The sequence below is a fragment of the Orcinus orca genome, chromosome 10, assembly GCF_937001465.1.
Source record: "Orcinus orca chromosome 10, mOrcOrc1.1, whole genome shotgun sequence".
Taxonomy (NCBI): domain Eukaryota; kingdom Metazoa; phylum Chordata; class Mammalia; order Artiodactyla; family Delphinidae; genus Orcinus; species Orcinus orca.
The window spans coordinates 19,212,553-19,229,706 of NC_064568.1; the positions used below are offsets into that span (position 1 = coordinate 19,212,553).

Here is a 17,154-nt window from a genome sequence, read left to right on the forward strand (position 1 = left end):
CTAATCCCATTTCCTCCAAGGCAAACTCTCTGTCCATTTTCTTTTCTTTTTTTGATGCATATGTTTAAGAGTGTACTTTAGCTATGATTTTTCTATCTTATTTCATGGTCCATCATAACAATAGTCTGTACGCATTTCCCTATTCCTGGAGTTATTTTTAATGGCTACAAAATATTCTTTTGTCAGACTGGGCTATCATTGACTTGCTTTTTTTCTGTTGGGATTGACATTTTAGGTAAAACAAATTCATACAATTTATCCATTTTATGTCTCAAACCATCTTGTGTACTTCACTGTTGTAATAAAACATGAATGGGGAACTGAGATTTTTTTAAAAAAAGCATTTCTCTGTCTGTATTACGTCTGTGAGCTTTACCACCCGCCCCAAAAAAGTGAACTAAAACCTTGTTACAACAACTTTACATTCTTGGGAGAATGACGGGAGAATATATTTGATGCGTTTCTTCTGGCATATTCTATCTTCGGACACATAGCTCCCACTCTGGAATTGGTTGATAAAGAGCGTCCTCCAAATCCAGGAAAGCTGTTTGGTTCTAATGTGGGGAGACTTTGTACTTGATTTTGAAACTTCTAGAGGTTGTCATTTTTTGCTTCTAGCATTCACTCCTCCAGTGACATTTTAAATCTACAAATTATTTATTTTGCTTTACTGTTTTTTAAAGAAGTATTTATTATAAGGTGACTTTAAGGTGACTGTTGCCTCCATTACCTTAAGACAGGGACTTGATTGTGCTGGCTGAGAAAAACCATCAGCTTTTTCTTTTCGTTACAGTGATACTATTTCCCATTATTTAACACATGAGAAATCATAATGTGTTATGTGTCAGTATGTAAAACCCCCAGTCAATTTTCTAAGGCAGAAGGTAGCAAATGATGGTGGTGATCATTTTGTAACATATAAAAATACCGAATCACTATATTGTTGTACACCCGAAACTAATATAAGAAGTCAATTATACTTCCAAAAAATGGGGGGAGGGATGAAATTTAAAAAAAAAAAGAGTTGGCAACTTATGGCCCTGGGGCCAAATCCAGCTCACTACCTGTTTTTGTAAATAAAGTTTTATCAGAACACAGAACCCATTTGTTTATTTATCCCCTTTAGTTGCTCTCCTGCTGCAGTGGCAGAGTGGCATAGTTGCCACAGAGAACTTACAGCTGCGAAAGCTGCAGCATCTAAAATATTCACCGTCTGGCCGTTTACAGAAAAAGGTTGCCAACCCTTGTTCTAAAATATGACCAAAGTATAGTAAAATGCCTTATATATAGTTAACAACCATTGCATTAAGAATGTTAAAATGTCTAAAACATTGATTTCTCAACAATTAATATGCTCTCAACATGCATTTTTTTTTAAAATGTGGCTTTTTTTTTTTCTTTCTTTTTTATCACCAAGAACATCTGCGACACATCCCCTTTGTTGCTGGCTTTTCAAAACCTCTACAGAAGTTTCTGACATTCTACCGATTGTATTGTAACTTGACACTTTCTCCTCATGCTTTTAATTGAAAATGTTGTGTTACATTTTAGAGCATGTCATGGACTTTTCTCTTTTATAAGCAACAAGCAAAAACGTTTGACTTAGAAATAAGCATTTCCTGCAAAATGTGGGTATTAAAAGCCAAGAGGCAGTCAACTAAGAAAATGTCCACTGGATCTACATTCCCTGGCGTTGGTTCGTATTTGACTTCTTAGAGGCTCAGTGTTGCCATCCGTAAAATGGAAATCGGACCGCCTCACAGGGCCACGTGAAGATAAAGTAAGGAAAGATACACCTGACATGTTTTGGGAACACATTAGCTGCCTGCTTCCGTTCTTCTTTCTACCTTCTACCCTTAGGTTAATTAGAGGAGCAAACAATCACAACTATAACGTATCTTCAGGGATGTTTCCAAATTTGCAAATTTATGTGTGGTGTTTCCGAAATTCAAGTATACGTTTGGAACCGGGTGGAAATTAGAAAGGTCTGTGTATTCGGGTAAGAGATACAAACTGGCGAATGTAATAAGCGTTCCTGAGTCTCAGAGGCTTAACATAGTGCAGGTATACTTGTGAGGCACCTCCGTCTGCTGGCTGGTGGGGAACAAGTATGGTGGTCTGCTCCATGTGGTATTTCAGAGACCTTGGCTTATTCCACCCAGTGACTCCACCATCTTGTAGGACTTGGAGTTCTGCCCTGGACCTCCGGGCTCACAACCAAGGGAAGAGAGAGGGCATTAGGGATGGGTCAGAGGCTCCTGGGTCAGGATGAAAGTAACATAGCAACTTCCATCTGTTTGGCCGTAACTCAGCCGCAAGGACCCACCTAACTGGAAATACATCCCAGCTGTGTACGCCCAGGAAGAAGGAAGAGATCTGATGAACATTCAGTGAGTCTCTGCCACAGACTGACCACATCTTCTTGGGTTATTATGGAGGATACATGCTTCCCAGGCATAAAAGGCGCAAAGATGCCAGTAATCTGAGAACCTGTCTTTAACAGTTACCCACGTAAATAACATTTGGAGACAGTAATGCTGGGTAGAGACAGTTAATCTGTATACGTGTTTAAATATATTTTAAAAATTAGCCTGTGATCTGAATCTGCTTCCCACATGTTGTGTGCCATTTACATACTTTGGCATTCTAAAATCACAGCTCTATCACAGAGTAAGTTTAGAGATAGATACTTAAGAACTGTTGCATTCAGTGACATTTTCATTACCAAAGTGGTCTACGTGGACTCAGATTTATTTTGCCACCGTATAAAAGCAGAAGTCATACACAGTATTGAGTGGAATTTTTATCCACGAGGGCAGATAGGACATTTGTTGAAATACTGCCATTGTTATTTGATTCAAAGTGCACATCTTACAATGAACCACATCAGGACCATTTTCAATTTTTTAATACCTCTCATGGATCTAAGCACACCTTTTTTAAGTTATTCATTTTAAATTATGATTATATGGATATTTTAGGATTATAATCACCGTTAAATGAAGGACAAAGTTTATCATACCAAAATAGAAAATTTAAAGTAGAAAGAACTTGATTGCAAGATTTAGCAGACTAGAAACAAGACGTAAAGAGGATATTAAAGAACATTTTTCAAAAGACCCTCAGTAGTACAGATTTACAATAGATTTGGAAAAAACACAGTTGCATTCAGTGATGTTTGTGAAGATCGCATTTGAGGCAGTCTCATCAAAGATCAAACTTCTGTAAGATTGAAAAAGCACACTGAGGCAAACAAACCTTTTGGTCATTCCATGGAAAAACTAACTTCAAAAGAAATCTTCATTCAGTACCATAAAGTTGGTGAAGTTTATTTGAGATAGAAGTTGCTCTTGACCTGAAGGTGATCCTGTGGCTTTTTGGTCAAGAGTCAAGATTGTATATGGCCATAGGTGATTAAAAATATCCCTTTCACTTTTTCTTGGTATTCACGGCATTTCCTACTACCTGTCACTTTGTCCTTGACGAAATTTGAGACTGAAAACGAGTCGACAAGGATGGTTTTCCAATCAGTTCCTCATTTTTTCTCGGGTACTCCTTTGTTATGTTCGAGTTCAGATTTACTATTCATGAGCCACATTTTAATCAGTGACCATATCCGACAAATGGAAGCTAAGCGCTGGTTAGTATGTTGAAAATAAACACGAGGGCTCTCATTAATGTCGCTGTCTGAATAATTAGTTGAGCCTCGTGTACCGAGCAGCGGCGAAGGCAAGCTGGCTTTTCACTGGAACGACAGGCTGACAGCCACGTCCTGGAGTGTGGTCATTAGTGTGTCCCACCATCAATGTCATGTTACTGTGTCAAATTAGTTAGTGTCCCCTTAGGAGAGATGCCGGACCTACAAATTATCCTCCCACATCCCTGGAAACCGTGTTTGCGAAACCTGCGATCAAGTGTGGGCAAATTATTAACACGGCTCATAAATGAACTAGTTTACAGGCTTATAACATTTTACAAGTAGATAATAAAGGGTAGAAAAGTTTTCCAATTGCTTTGCCCTGATGTGAGGGCTGTGATCTGCCGACGTTTCCTGGAGGAGCCCACAGCTGATAGGTTTTCGAGAGGAGCGAGCATACACATGGAGTGTCAGAACGAATGTTTGGAAAATGTAGCCTCTGAAGGGAAGCCAGTGTAAATGCATTGGAAACAGTATAATTAACGTGGTTATCTCATTGCTCTGAGAAGCCCGTGACAAGGGTCCTCTTTCTTGTGGCAGTTGCTCATTAATGAGGTCACCAATTAAGTCTGAACTTTGCCCACTGAAATTACCTGGAAAAATATTTCTGATGCATTCTTATCGTGCTCTTAAGCTGCCCTGTTGAAGGAGAATAACGCTAACACAGCACGTTAAAACTCATAGGGGAATGACGATTCTTAGTCCGTAATGTATTTGACAAACAGTTTACACTCACGTCGATACCTGATACCTAGAAAACAGAGTGTGGACCCATCTGTCCTGAGTTTATCTCCTATCAAGAAAAGGCACCCACTGGGAGCACCACCACTTAACAGTCTGCTGAGCCCCAGTAGACAGACAGCCCACGTAGTTTCCGGAGATACACGACTATTCAAATCATAAAACTTCATACATCTCTTTTTTGGTTTCAACTTCTCTGTCTGATTAGATTAGAATACATGTGCATTCACAGAGTGTTTTCTGAGTTTACTTTTGCAAGGGAACAGTGCACACACAGGGAAGAGGTCGTGCTTTTTGTTCGTCCTGTAGTTGCATTTCCCTACCTCACAGCGGGTCCCTTCTGACATCTTCAGGGCTGTACAGGTGTCATTATCATCTCAAGGATCTAAGCAGAAAAGGCCTGGCATGTAAAACCTTGCTACTGACTGCTGTTCACAAAAACCTGCTGAAACTGCTTGAGGATGAGCTGACTTGTCTGTCAGCAACTTCAACTTACTTGGCATTGTATTTGGTAAATACTCATAACCCAACTAAGCCGTGAAAGCGCATGGCCTCGGCACACATGAGCACACGCACAGGCTGACTGTTTGCAGGAGAGGGCTGTTTCACAGCCTCCTTCTGCATTTGAAATGCAATGGAGAAAGAACTGTAACCTTTGGGGAGTAAGATTTTGTGTTTGTCTGGCAGGTGAGACAGCTTGTCTTTTTTTTTTTTAATAAGGTGATGATGTGTGTGTGTGTGTGTGTGTGTGTGTGTGTGTGCGCGCGCGCGCGCGCGTATACGTTTGTGTGTGTATTTCCTCCGGTCGCTTGTACTGAATGCACTGAGAGAGACTGAAGACCAAAACCCAAAGGAAAATCTTCACTGGGACTCAGGGATCATCTTACCCGTATTGCTCAGAATGAGATAACATTGTAATTCCTAGAAGTTATCCTCAAAAATAAGAACTGTTGGAAGTTAAAGGAACCAAACTTCCTAAGTGAATGACAGTGGCTTCAAGAGTAGCAGTTTTACTTGACTCTGTAACATCTTTGTGCTATAATTCTATAACGCTGAACTCAAATTACGAGCTACATGGAATGCTGATTCTAGAAGGGAAAGGACAAAATAGGTACACAGATACATGATTATATATTTAAAAGCACGGTGTCAATAAGGAAGACCTAAGGCTTAACGTGAATGTGTTACTTTTGAGGCAACACAGTTTGCCGCTTCTCTTAACCTCTTCTGTTCTTTTTGCTTTCAGTGTCTCTCTGTGTGTTGCAGTCCTGTGGCATTATGCATGCCCCCAACCAGTGACCTCCAGACTTTTTATGGCTGTGAGACACGTTAAAAGTTCAGGGTGAGTGGCAAACAACACTTACATTGTGTACCGATTAAAAGTTGCCATCCACCTTTGCAGGTGACACGATACTGGATATAGTAATCCCTCAGAAGATAATGGAATGCCCCATTATCAAGCATGAGTTCCAAAGCCAGCAGGAATACGTTTATTGCCTTCCACGATAGCTTTATGGCTTTTCGGAGCAGGATTTGTAACTTGCATCATATCTGTGGAAGGGTGATCTAATGAAGGGTTGGTAAACTTTGTCTCTAAAGGGCCAGATGGTAAATATTATTAACCTCATGGACCATAGAGTCTCTTTTGTAACTAGTCAACTCTGCTGATGTAGCGCAAAAGTAGCCACAGACTATAGGTAAACAAATGGGCGTGACTGCATCCAATAAAACTTTAGTTGCAGAAACAGGTCGTGGGCCATACTTGGCCTAAAGGCCATAGTTTGTGGACCCTGATCTAATGCATCAAAGGGGAACAGATGACCTGGAATCAGGATACCTCACCAGGTAGCAGTCCCTCTGTTATTGAGCAAACCATTTATCAAGAAGAAATGGGAATGAAAAAAATAATGCCCTTTCTACTGAGGTAGGAGTAGGCTGTATTTGTAAGGATGAAACAAGATATAATGTACAGGAAAGCACTTTGAAAATTTCGAAACTCCTTACAAATGTAATGGATGCCGTATACCATTATTATGGTTCACCTAGTGGAATATACCTTCTTCACCCTTTTAATCACATTGGGTTTTCATGAGCTAAATGAGTGTGAGGGAAAGCCCTTTTATTTTCTAAGTCATGTGGTTTGGCTGTATGTTCCTTCTATTTTATAGTTGATGGACAAGCTGTTGAAATGCCTCTTTGGTATCAAATACGGATGAAGGGCTATGCGGATAGATTATGGCAGGCTAAAGATCAAATGCCGATACAGAGCTATTAAATTTCCTTGAATCATCAGATTCTGAGAGTGTTTTCAGATCTTCCACCTTTAAAATAGGCCCTAATAAATAATAATGCTTCGGATGTCTACAAGTATGTTTGAAATTCACAAGCCTTGCGTGTCAAAACATAGAGACAGGTTCAGCAAATATGCTTCCCTGGACTAGTGGTACTAATTAAGGAAAGTCATACTTAAACAAACAGCTTGGTGAATAGAGGGGTAATCAGAATCTCCATTCATGAATTCCTAGGCTTTTTTTTTTGTTTTCTGACAAAAAATAGTAGGCTAGTCTGTAGATGTGTTTTCATGTCTTTCTATCATTTAAGAATTGTTTTCCAGTAACAGAGATGCACCTATGTGAGGTTAAAAAAATTAGCTATGTGTTCTCTCATAAAAGATGTCTGGGGGAGAGCAATTTGCGCTTTCTGTCTTTATGCTCTGCTTGCCTGTTTAGGTGTTGCTTCATTTTCACGGTCACATGATGGCTGCTGGCGCTCCAGCCACTGCTTCTACATCCTGAAAGGAAGAGGCAAGAGTACAAGGAACAAAAAGAGTACTCCTCCCAGCTGAGGAAGTCCTCTTTAAAGAACTTGCCCTGAAGTCTTGCTCAGTGGCTTCTATTTACATCCTTGTATCCACCCCTAATATAAGGGCATCTGGGAACTGGATCCTTAGACTTGAGAAATTTGTTGTCCCAGATAAATTCCAGGTTCTAGTAGTAATGAAGAAAAGGTGTGTGGTCGTTGAGCAGCAATCGTGGTTGCTTATATGAAATCATGCTCTCAGTTTTTCTTCCATGTCTAATTTTTATTTATTTTGATGAATGCCTTCTTTCTTTGATTGATTTGTGTGTGTAATGTCTTATTTGAATTTTACATGTTTGAATTTCAGCTTACTCAATTCTCAGCAGAGATACATATCTCAGTAAATATTTTAGGACCATAATATTCTTACTAGAAGTACCATGGCAAATCTGAGAAAGAAATTTCTGTCTCATGAGAACCATCAACCAAAATTTAAACTCCCAGGGCTTCCCTGGTGGCGCAGTGGTTGGGAGTCCGCCTGCCGGTGCAGGGGACACGGGTTCGAGCCCCGGTCCGGGAGGATCCCACATGCCGCGGAGCGACTAGGCCCGTGCGCCACAGCTGCTGAGCCTGAGCTCTGCAGCCTTCGAACCACGGCTACTGAGGCCCGTGTGCCTGGAGCCCGTGCTCTGCGGCAGGAGGGGCCGCCGCAGTGAGGAGCCCGCGCACAGCGACGAGGACCCAGCGCAGCCATAAATTAATTAATTAATTAATTTTTAAAAAAATTTAAACTCCCAAATTTTCGAATGGATTTTCTCTCCTCTGGATGGGAGATTTTGTTAAAGCCTTAGTCCTAGCATGAGGTCCTAGGACATACAGGCCTGCACCCAACTGTGTTGTTCCCGGTATGTGTGAGGGCTGCCACTGATGGCTTTGAACTATCCCTCAGAGACTGGACAGTGCTGCCTACTCTGCAGCTCTGCTTTGCTCTTCCCCATGTGTCTGCTGAAAGCTTACTTTGGAGGGTGGTGGAGACAAGTAAGCCACTCCTGTCCAGTTTCCCTATTCCAGATTGGCCTGTACTTTATTCTCGGGAAAATTACCATCCCACAGAAGAGACTTCCCTTTACTTCATAATATAGTCTCTGCCTATACGAGCCTGTGATAGATGCTCATGAAACATGGTAGCTGATGCGTTCACAGACATTTCTTGAATGCCTGCTGTAGCTGTAGGATAGCAATGTGGGTAAGAGTGTCTGCACTGAAGTTAAATCAGCCTAGGTTCACATTCCACCATTTCCATTTACTGGTTGAGTGCCCCTGCGTCAGTTACTTAACCTTTCTGGGCCATGACCTCCTCATCTGGGAAATGGGGATACAAATAGGAGCTGGATTCCTATAAAGAATTACTGAGATGATGGTTGTAAAGAGCTCAGCACAGTTCCTGGTAGGTAATAAATGCCAGCATTGTGCCATGCGCCCTGGGTGATGTGCTGGAAATCCCAGTCTGAGGAGTTGCTACCGTCCTCTGGCTGGTCCCCTGGCCATTACTGTACTGGTAGACGATGTATATTTCACAATCCATTGCTTCTTGCCTGGTATTCTGTTGGAAGTTTAAGTAAAGCCCTGGGAGGTGGCTTTGATGCCCGTCTCCAAGGACTCTGCAGCCACGTATACAGCTGGACAGCCCGGCTAACGGAACTTAGATCTCTGGGTCCCATTTTGACGCTTTCCCCTGAGAGGCAATCAGTTCGTTCTTTATTCCGGTTTTTGACTTACTCAGACGATGGGCCTGCCCAGCAAGCAGAATTCACTAACTGCTTTCAGGTTGGTATTGCTGATGATAATCTGAAACTCGGTAGGGTTTCACTCATGCAGGCTGGTGCTCCATGAGGTCGGTCTTGCCCGGCCTCATCCCGGTCCCCGCCTTTGTGCTGAGTCTGCAAAGCAGCCCCTGGTCCCCACACGTCTTCTTGGGACTGGCCCTCAAAGAACAGTGTCGTATGCACAGAGAAGCTGCCGCATGACTGTGGCAGAGATCATCAGCTGTGCCCGTGGACGGCCCAGTTGGCGACGTGTCCCAGAGATTGAGAAGCGTTGGCGACCGCTCGACCATGGCTGTCTGTTGATTACTTGACTCTGTGGAAGTAGTGGCTTGTAGGAGTGGCTCTTACTTCTTCAGGAGACTCTTGGAAACTAACTTTTTCCTCTGTGGTTTCAAGTATTTTATTTAGACACTGTTCCTGTGCTCAGTTGCCTTAAAATCTTCCTTGCCCCTGGACCATGCGATTCTCTGTCTGGAACAATTTTTGTGCTTCACAGAGCTAACCCCTTCTCATCCTTCATTATTCAGTTCAAATATCACCTTCTTGGGGTGGGCTTCCCTGACTACCCCCATTAAAGGTGATTTCCCTCTTCCCCCTTCTCACTGTCAGCCACCCAAGCCTCTTGTCTGTTTCAACTTACTACAGCTCTGTCACCTTCTGAATATCCCTGTTAACCAGGTAATAAGCAAGAGGCAGATCTGTCTGAATCAGTGTTGCTTCTTCATGGCTGACAGTGCCCAGTGAATAGTAGGCAGGCTGTCAGTCAGTATTTGTCGAAGCAGTCAGAGGACATTTGGAATTTCCCTGTGAATTTCTGTATTTCATGGTACTAAGAGGACTGCATCTGGGTGAGAGAGTAAGAAAAGAAATGAAACCACACACGTCACCTTTATTATAGGAATAGAATCCTGCCGTTGGGTTTTCTCTGGAAAGCTTCCTCTCTACCTTGTACAAGTCTTTGATACTCTGTGTGTCCCATCCGGAAAGGGTTATACATCATCACCTTCCCCATGAAGACAGAATCATTTGCCTTTTGGTTCTAAAGCTTATGGTGGGTGGTATAAGTTCATTAAGGGTGTTGGATTCCAAGCCCAAATCCCAGCACTCTCATTCCCTGGCTCTTTGTTCTTGGACAAATTACTTCCTCTCTTTGGTCCTCAGTTTACTTACCTGAGGCAGGGGAAATAGCATGCCCTAATAAATAAGCTCGTAGTGTTCGTGCAAGGGTTAAATGAGATGCTATGTGTACAGTGCTTTGCACAGGATCTGGAACAGAGTAACGATGCTGTTGATTCAGGAAGATCAACAGAAGGGTATTGGGAACCACACTGACAAAACTCATAACGTCCTTTCTTGTGATCTTCATTTTAAAGGGGGTAAAGATGGTGAAGAACCTGGATTCCCTATTAGATTCGCTCATTTCATGCACTGAATTACCTTTAAAAAGTGGAAAATGAGCGAGCAGTGGGATGACCTGTTTTATATTTGTTGTTAGCATGTCGACTGTTGGATGTGAGGGATCTGTTTCAGATAAGGCCAGTGATAAACCTCAAATGCTGGGATGGCTCAGTGTTTGGAGCCCAACCCACATGCAGAAACACCTTTGGAATTTGGAGTTGAAGGTCCTGCACTGTCCTTACGCTGCCTGGCTGGGGAGATGTTTCATCCTTAAGTAATCAGAGCTCATTTGATCTCCTGCCTCACAATAGACCATGTCTTAAGTTGCCTGGAAATTCTAATTTTAAAAAAATTGGGGACTTCCTGGTGGTCCAGTGGTTAGGACTTTGCACTGCCAATGCAGGGGGCCCGAGTTCCATCCCTGGTCAAAGAACTAGATTCTGCATGCATGCCACAACTAAAAAAAAAAGAAGATCCCACAGGTGGCAACAAAGATCCTGCGTGTCACAACTGAAGACCCAGCGTGGCCAAATAAATAAATAAATATTTTTTTAAAAAATTGTACCCTTGATGTATTGGTCCTGAAAATTTACATATCTCTTTTTTGAAAGGAAATTCAAGTCTGTATGGATTGAACGGAGGTAGATGTAAATATCTTTCATTGTGAGCTTTTATTTCTTTCACCTGCTTAAGGTAGAGGGTCTGTTCTGGTTGCTATGTTGTGTTAGTTGGGGCCTGGTTGAACTGTGCTGTTTGTTGTGCATTTGCTGTGTGAAAGCCCAGGCACAGAGAGGGATTTGTCTCTCTCTCTATCCCACAGCTTTTTGTGGTAAAAGATGAACTATATCAAGTCACATACTCTGATTGACATGATTTATGGAAGAGCTAGTGTTATCTAAGAAATTTAAAGAGCTGATAGGGGCTTCCCTGGTGGCACAGTGGTTAAGAATCTGCCTGCCAATGCAGGGGACACGGGTTGGAGCCCTGGCTCGGGAAGATCCCTCATGCCGCGGAGCAATTAAGCCCGTGTGCCACAACTACTGAGCCTGCGCTCTAGAGCCCGCACACCACAGCTACTGAAGCCCGCGCGCCTAGAGCCCGTGTTCCACAACAAGAGAAGCCACCGCAATCAGAAGCCTGCGCACCGCATCGTAAGAGTAGACCCCGCTCACCGCAACTAGAGAAAGCCCGTGCGCAGCAACGAAGACCCAACACAGCCAAAAATAAATAAATAAATTAAAAAAGAAAAGCCATTAATTTTTGTTGATTTATAATTTGTCCCTCTCAGCTTAATAAAAATAAAAGAGCATGAGTAAAATACAGTTTAGGGCATCACGTTTGGTTCCTAATATCCTTTTTAGAAGCAAAAAAGCTAAAGTTCAATGAGCAGGAGTTAAGTGAAGCAAATGATTCAGGGAAAACCTTCATTAGACTCATAACAGCCCTTGGAGTGGCAAAGACCCAGCTTTTCTTCCATCTATAAAAAACATGCAACACCCTTGTCTCCAAATACCATTTCAGAAACGAAAACAATAATCACGAAAGGGGAAACAGATCCGTGTAATGCGAGACTTGATTCGTGTCGTTTACACGGGAAGCCTGACAACCTGGATCACCACCCATGCAGCCGTCTTCTCAGTATCCTGATGCCTGAGCATCAGCAGGAAAGATTAGGAGCGTTCCAAGGGGTTTTCTCTGATGTTTTGAAATGTTGCTGCATTCAGTGTGCCTCTCAGGGCCAGGTGAGTCTGGTTATGATGTGCTGGGGCTTGAATCTCACATTGCCGCCTCTTATGGACCGTCAGTCAACCTTTATTTACCCTGGATGTTCACATCAAGGCCGTCTTTGTCCATTTCTGCCCCAGATCATTTGTTACTGGTGACACAAATCTATTCCTTCACTTCCAGCCCACTTCTTAAACATGATAATTTTTTTTTAATTCTACTAGAATAAAGCGTGCATATGGTTTTCTATAGTTGTATATGCCTAGAAGAACTTGCATTTCATGTTATCACCAATCCTTGTGTGTGTAGTTCCCCCTTCTCCCTTGTAAGTAATGAGAGAGAAGAGTAGAATTTTTAAAACTCATGCAAAACCTAATCCTGAGAAATTCCAAAAACCAGCGGTGAAGAGAAACAGTCTAGTTGTGAAAAGTCTTCCCTGTAATAGCTGCCTTTAGTGAGAGTTTACATATTAGCTCACAAAACTCTATGAGATGGGTATGATTCTAAAAAGTCCATTTTACAGGTGAGGAAACTGAGGCCTAGTGAGGTGAAATGATTCCCTCAAACTTCTCTGCTCATTAGAAGTAGAGCTGGGATTCAAACCCAACCACTCTTCCTCTGGTGCCATGGCTCCTAACCACCGCACCATATTGTTTTCACCATGTAAGCATCTTCCTAGGGTGTTGATTTGCAAGTATGGTTTTGTTTGAACATACATTTTTCACTTTGGGGCTGCTTGTATGCTACGTGTTGAGACTTTATACTTCAGTGCCACCTAACCAGCTCTGTTTGATCTTAGTAGCGTTTTTCAAATGCTTTAATTCTTTTTGCTAGTACAAGAGCTTTGGGAAATAAAAGTTAAGTCCCGATGTGATTCAGAACAAGGACAGCCACTTAATTGGCGTTCTTCGGTCTCTAGTTGGACGTGCCTGTTAAGACATTTTTTCTAGATCTTTGAGTCATTTTTCTCTGGTACATTATTCTAGTTAACCTCATCTCTGCAGCCCTCATTTTAGTTCGTGTTAGCCTCTGACTACCCAACGATTGAATTGTTCCACTCAATCACCTTTGTGGAAAAGTGTGGCAGGCGAGAGGGTCCCCTTCCCAAAGCAGCAGTCCTGTACCTGGGGCATTTTCCCAGCAAGCAGGTTTAGTTCTTGAGATGCATTCACCTGGAAGCCTTTTTATTTACCAAAGTGAAGATCTGGGTACTTACAGGTAACACTGGGTAGCAAAGTTAGAAGATCTTTGGTTCCTTGGTCAATAGAATTCCAGATTCATAAGCTGTATGCCAAGGACTTTGACATTCAAAAATAACAGCTAATAGGTTTTTAAAAAACATAGTAAAATATTAGGCTTGAAAAAAATATAGAAAAGCCAGTCACAAAAGACCAACGAATAAGCAGTTTTTACTCCAGGGGTTGGAATCGTCTGTATGTCCTTGTTAACACAAACAGCAGACCATTTTTAATGTGTCTGTGCCTTCAGATACTGAGCCCACCATTTGTCAGGCCTCTTGGGTAACGGGACCAGTTTAGGCATAAAGAGGAATTAAGTGGCTCATGATGCTGGAAACTCGGCTGGTAGAATGAGCTTGAGGAGCATCTGCAGTGGGGGGTTCAGATCTCGCTGTTAAGTCTTGGTCTCAAGTCGCGCGCAGTGCTCTGTGCTGGATTCCTTCACGGAGTTGTTGACCAGTTTGTCGCAACATAACCATTCATCACTCTGCTTTTGTAGCAACTCCAGCAGAAAGGAATCTTTGTTTATAAGTTCTAGCAGCTCTCACAGAATCTGGATCTTCCTGGTTCTGTGATTGGTCCCTTGTGTGCCACGTGCCTATCCCTGAAACAGTTTCTGGGGTTGGAGCAAGGCTGGATTGGCGGGGGGGTGTGAAGCAGTGGGTAGCCTGGCGTGGGTCACATGCTCGTCTCAAGAGAGGTGAATGACCTTTGACCTGCACAAGACAATGGAAAGTGGGTGAAAGGGGTTCTTGTTTCAGAAGAAAGGGACAGAATTTTCGGAAGGTAGAGTGCACATATATATCCTATAAGGCACTGTACTTTTTTTCTTTTTTTTGAAGCACAGGCACCTTTTAATTTTGCAGTAATTTCAAAGTTACAGAGAAGTTGCAAGAGTAGTCCAGGAACTCCCCAAAAGGATCCCTTTGCTTAGATTCAACGTTTTGCTCCTTGGCTTTATCATGTCTTATCGATCTACCTATGTAATACACATACACACATACGTCTATACTTACACATAATTGTTTTCAAAACCATTTGAGAGTTGATTGCAGATGTCATACCCTTTTATTCCTAAATAAATCAGGGTTTTTTTTTTTTCCCTAGGAACAAGGACATTCTCTTACATAACCACAGTACAATGAGGTAATATTGATACAATATTAATATAGTTCAAACCTCAGTCCCTATTCAGATTTCATCCAGTTGTCCCGATCATGTCCTTTATAACTATTTTTTTCCTGGTCCAGGATCCAGGATTGCTCAGAAAGGCACTGTACTTGATGCACAGTAAAGATATAGGATTACAGAGTTGGCAGGAACCTTTAAATATCATGTAGCCCAGCTCTCCAAGATTGAGTGTCATCTGAGGTGTTCCCCATTAAGTTCTGTGCCTACTACTTGGACATCTCCAGTGACATTGACGTCGATGAAGTGGGTTTTGCCTCAAAAATACTACCATGCCTCTGTCCTGAAGGAGCCTGGGCTTCATTCATTGCTGTACTCCTTCCATCTGTCCTTCTGTCCAGCCATCCGCCAACCATCTGTCACCGTCGTAGGTCCTAAAGCAAGGTCTTTGACTTCAACATACTTACATCTACAAGGTAGACAGAAAGGTCAATTATAATACAGTGCTAGAGAAGCTACAGAAATACTGATAGATTGTACACGTATATATGAGGTTGGGGAGGAGGCATCGGAGGTGGGAGATGGGAAGCCCTCCCCGAAGCAGTGAGATCTGGCTGGGACCCCTAAGGATGAATAGGAGTTAGTTACCAAGTAGCCAAGGGAAAAATGATCAGATTGGTGGACTTACTGTCTCTTCTAGAATTAAACCCTACATTTGGACTTGGATTTGAATTACCTAGGGAAAACGGCTTATAAAATACCTTACTTAGCCCAGTTAAAATATACGTGTCTTTTAGGCCATACCAGTGATGTTAGTGATGGGAAATAGCTGCTGATGAAGGGTTTCTGTCCAGGCTAGCCACATGGCATCTGTCAAGTTACCCTGATTGCCTTTCTCCTACTAAGTACATAACAAATGAGTGAATAAAGCTTCCATGGGTAAAGTTTTGGTGAGTTAAATTATAGAATTTCTAGTAACACTTCTCTAAGAATTTTGAAAGGATTGGACTTTGTTTGTTTTTTCATACATTCTTGTGGGTAAAAAAAAAATATTCTGAACTTCAGTTTTTGAATGTTACCTGAAGATAAAAATAGTACCTTCCCAAGGGTTAGGGTTTATATGGAGAATAAACATATTGATCCGTATGAAACACCGATCATGATGGTGGCACCTAAGGAAGCACTTAATGGATGTTACTTAGTATCAGAGGGTGTCCGTGATTTTTACCCCATAGGTTGTCAAAGGCTTAAAAAAGTAATTTATTGTATCAATGACTAATAAATAGTTGATCTAAAAATGTTTTTCCATATACCCTGAATGTAATATATTTTTTTATTTTCACATATTACTTCTATTATAAAAATTAAGGATATTAATGATGGTAAGATTTAGCAAAGAACTTTAACTCCACATGCTTTTAATGCTTCCCTGAATTAATAATTTTCATGTCCATCATATTTTCTCCTTGGCCCACAATTCATCCCATATTTGGATCTTGGCAAATGATGACTTGGTTAATTAGGCAGTCTGTTAACTCTGATTACTGAGTTATAACAGATCAGTGTAGAAGCATCAGTGTGCAATTTGGATTCAAATGCTCTTCATTTTATCAAAACAAATTTACATTTAGGGGTAAGTATGTTGAAATGCATTAGGGTAAAATGATGCATTTCATCAGGAAAATTTTAAAAGGATAAAGAATTATTTCCTCCTGCTAAGTTATTTTTTTATTATGACATTCGTCACATTATCTTTCACTAGGAATAGACTTAAAAGCTTGGAATTTTCTTTTAAAGCTTGAAAATTATAGCTGATTTAATCCCTCTATTATACAAATAGGATGGATGCGTTGCATTTTTATTTAAGCATAATTTGGTATAGCGACACATGGTTATATTCCAGTTCTGACCACAGTGGCCTCTGATACTGGACTTACTTGTGGAAGTGAGTCTTGACTGTGTTGGGGGGTGGAATTAGTGGGTTACATTAAGGCTCGTTCTCTTTCACAGCTGAAGGCATTGGCAGTTATTAAATACGATTGGGCCTTTGTAGTCCTTTCTCTTCCTTGTTTAATGGCTCCTCATTCCTTAAGGGCAGTTGGAGTATCAAAACCTTGCTTGCTGACTCCATCTCCATCTCTGCCTGCCTTCCTTCTTAGCACAGAACGCCGAGCCTTGCGGAAAATGCACAAACAAGTAAACACAAGAATAATTTTCCAGATTCAGTGAACGCTGAAATTTGTGTTAGCTTCCCCTAACAGTTCTATGAGGTGTCAGTAGCATTCAGAAGACAGCACCTCACCCTTCTCTCCCTCCCTGCTTTCGCACACACCTACACGTGCACGCGCGCGCACACACACTGAACTCCGTAACGGGTACCTAGGAGGTGCTGAATAGGTATTTGTTGAACACTGATTGGTGGAAAAGTTGAAACACTGACAGTCTCCCACCCCACGCTCCCAGGCTGCTCTTAGAGCCGGTCCAACAGTAGGGACCCTGTCCGATACTGCAACCGTGAGAGTAAGTGGGGCTGATGAAGTTAATATTTATTTTTTCAGTAAGCTTACTGGAGTCTGACCTTTCTGAATTGCTGTGTTCTAGT

At 41.8% G+C, this 17,154-nt stretch overlaps 1 protein-coding gene across 8 annotated transcripts in view; it reads left to right on the forward strand.

Annotated features, from left to right (window-relative positions):
* Window positions 1-17,154, forward strand: part of FOXP1 (forkhead box P1) — a 502,464-nt gene that overhangs the window by 116,920 nt on the left and 368,390 nt on the right. For 3 of the 8 annotated variants that reach the window (XM_049715808.1, XM_033424886.2, XM_033424885.2), the window contains exon 1: window positions 5,679-5,780. The exons of 2 other annotated variants lie outside the window; for them this stretch is intronic. The gene's annotated coding sequence lies outside the window, so the exon portion shown is untranslated. Of the gene's footprint in view, window positions 1-5,678; window positions 5,781-17,154 lie in introns of those variants that run through there. 3 more of the 8 variants (XM_049715807.1, XM_033424879.2, XM_049715809.1) reach the window with 2 other exon arrangements.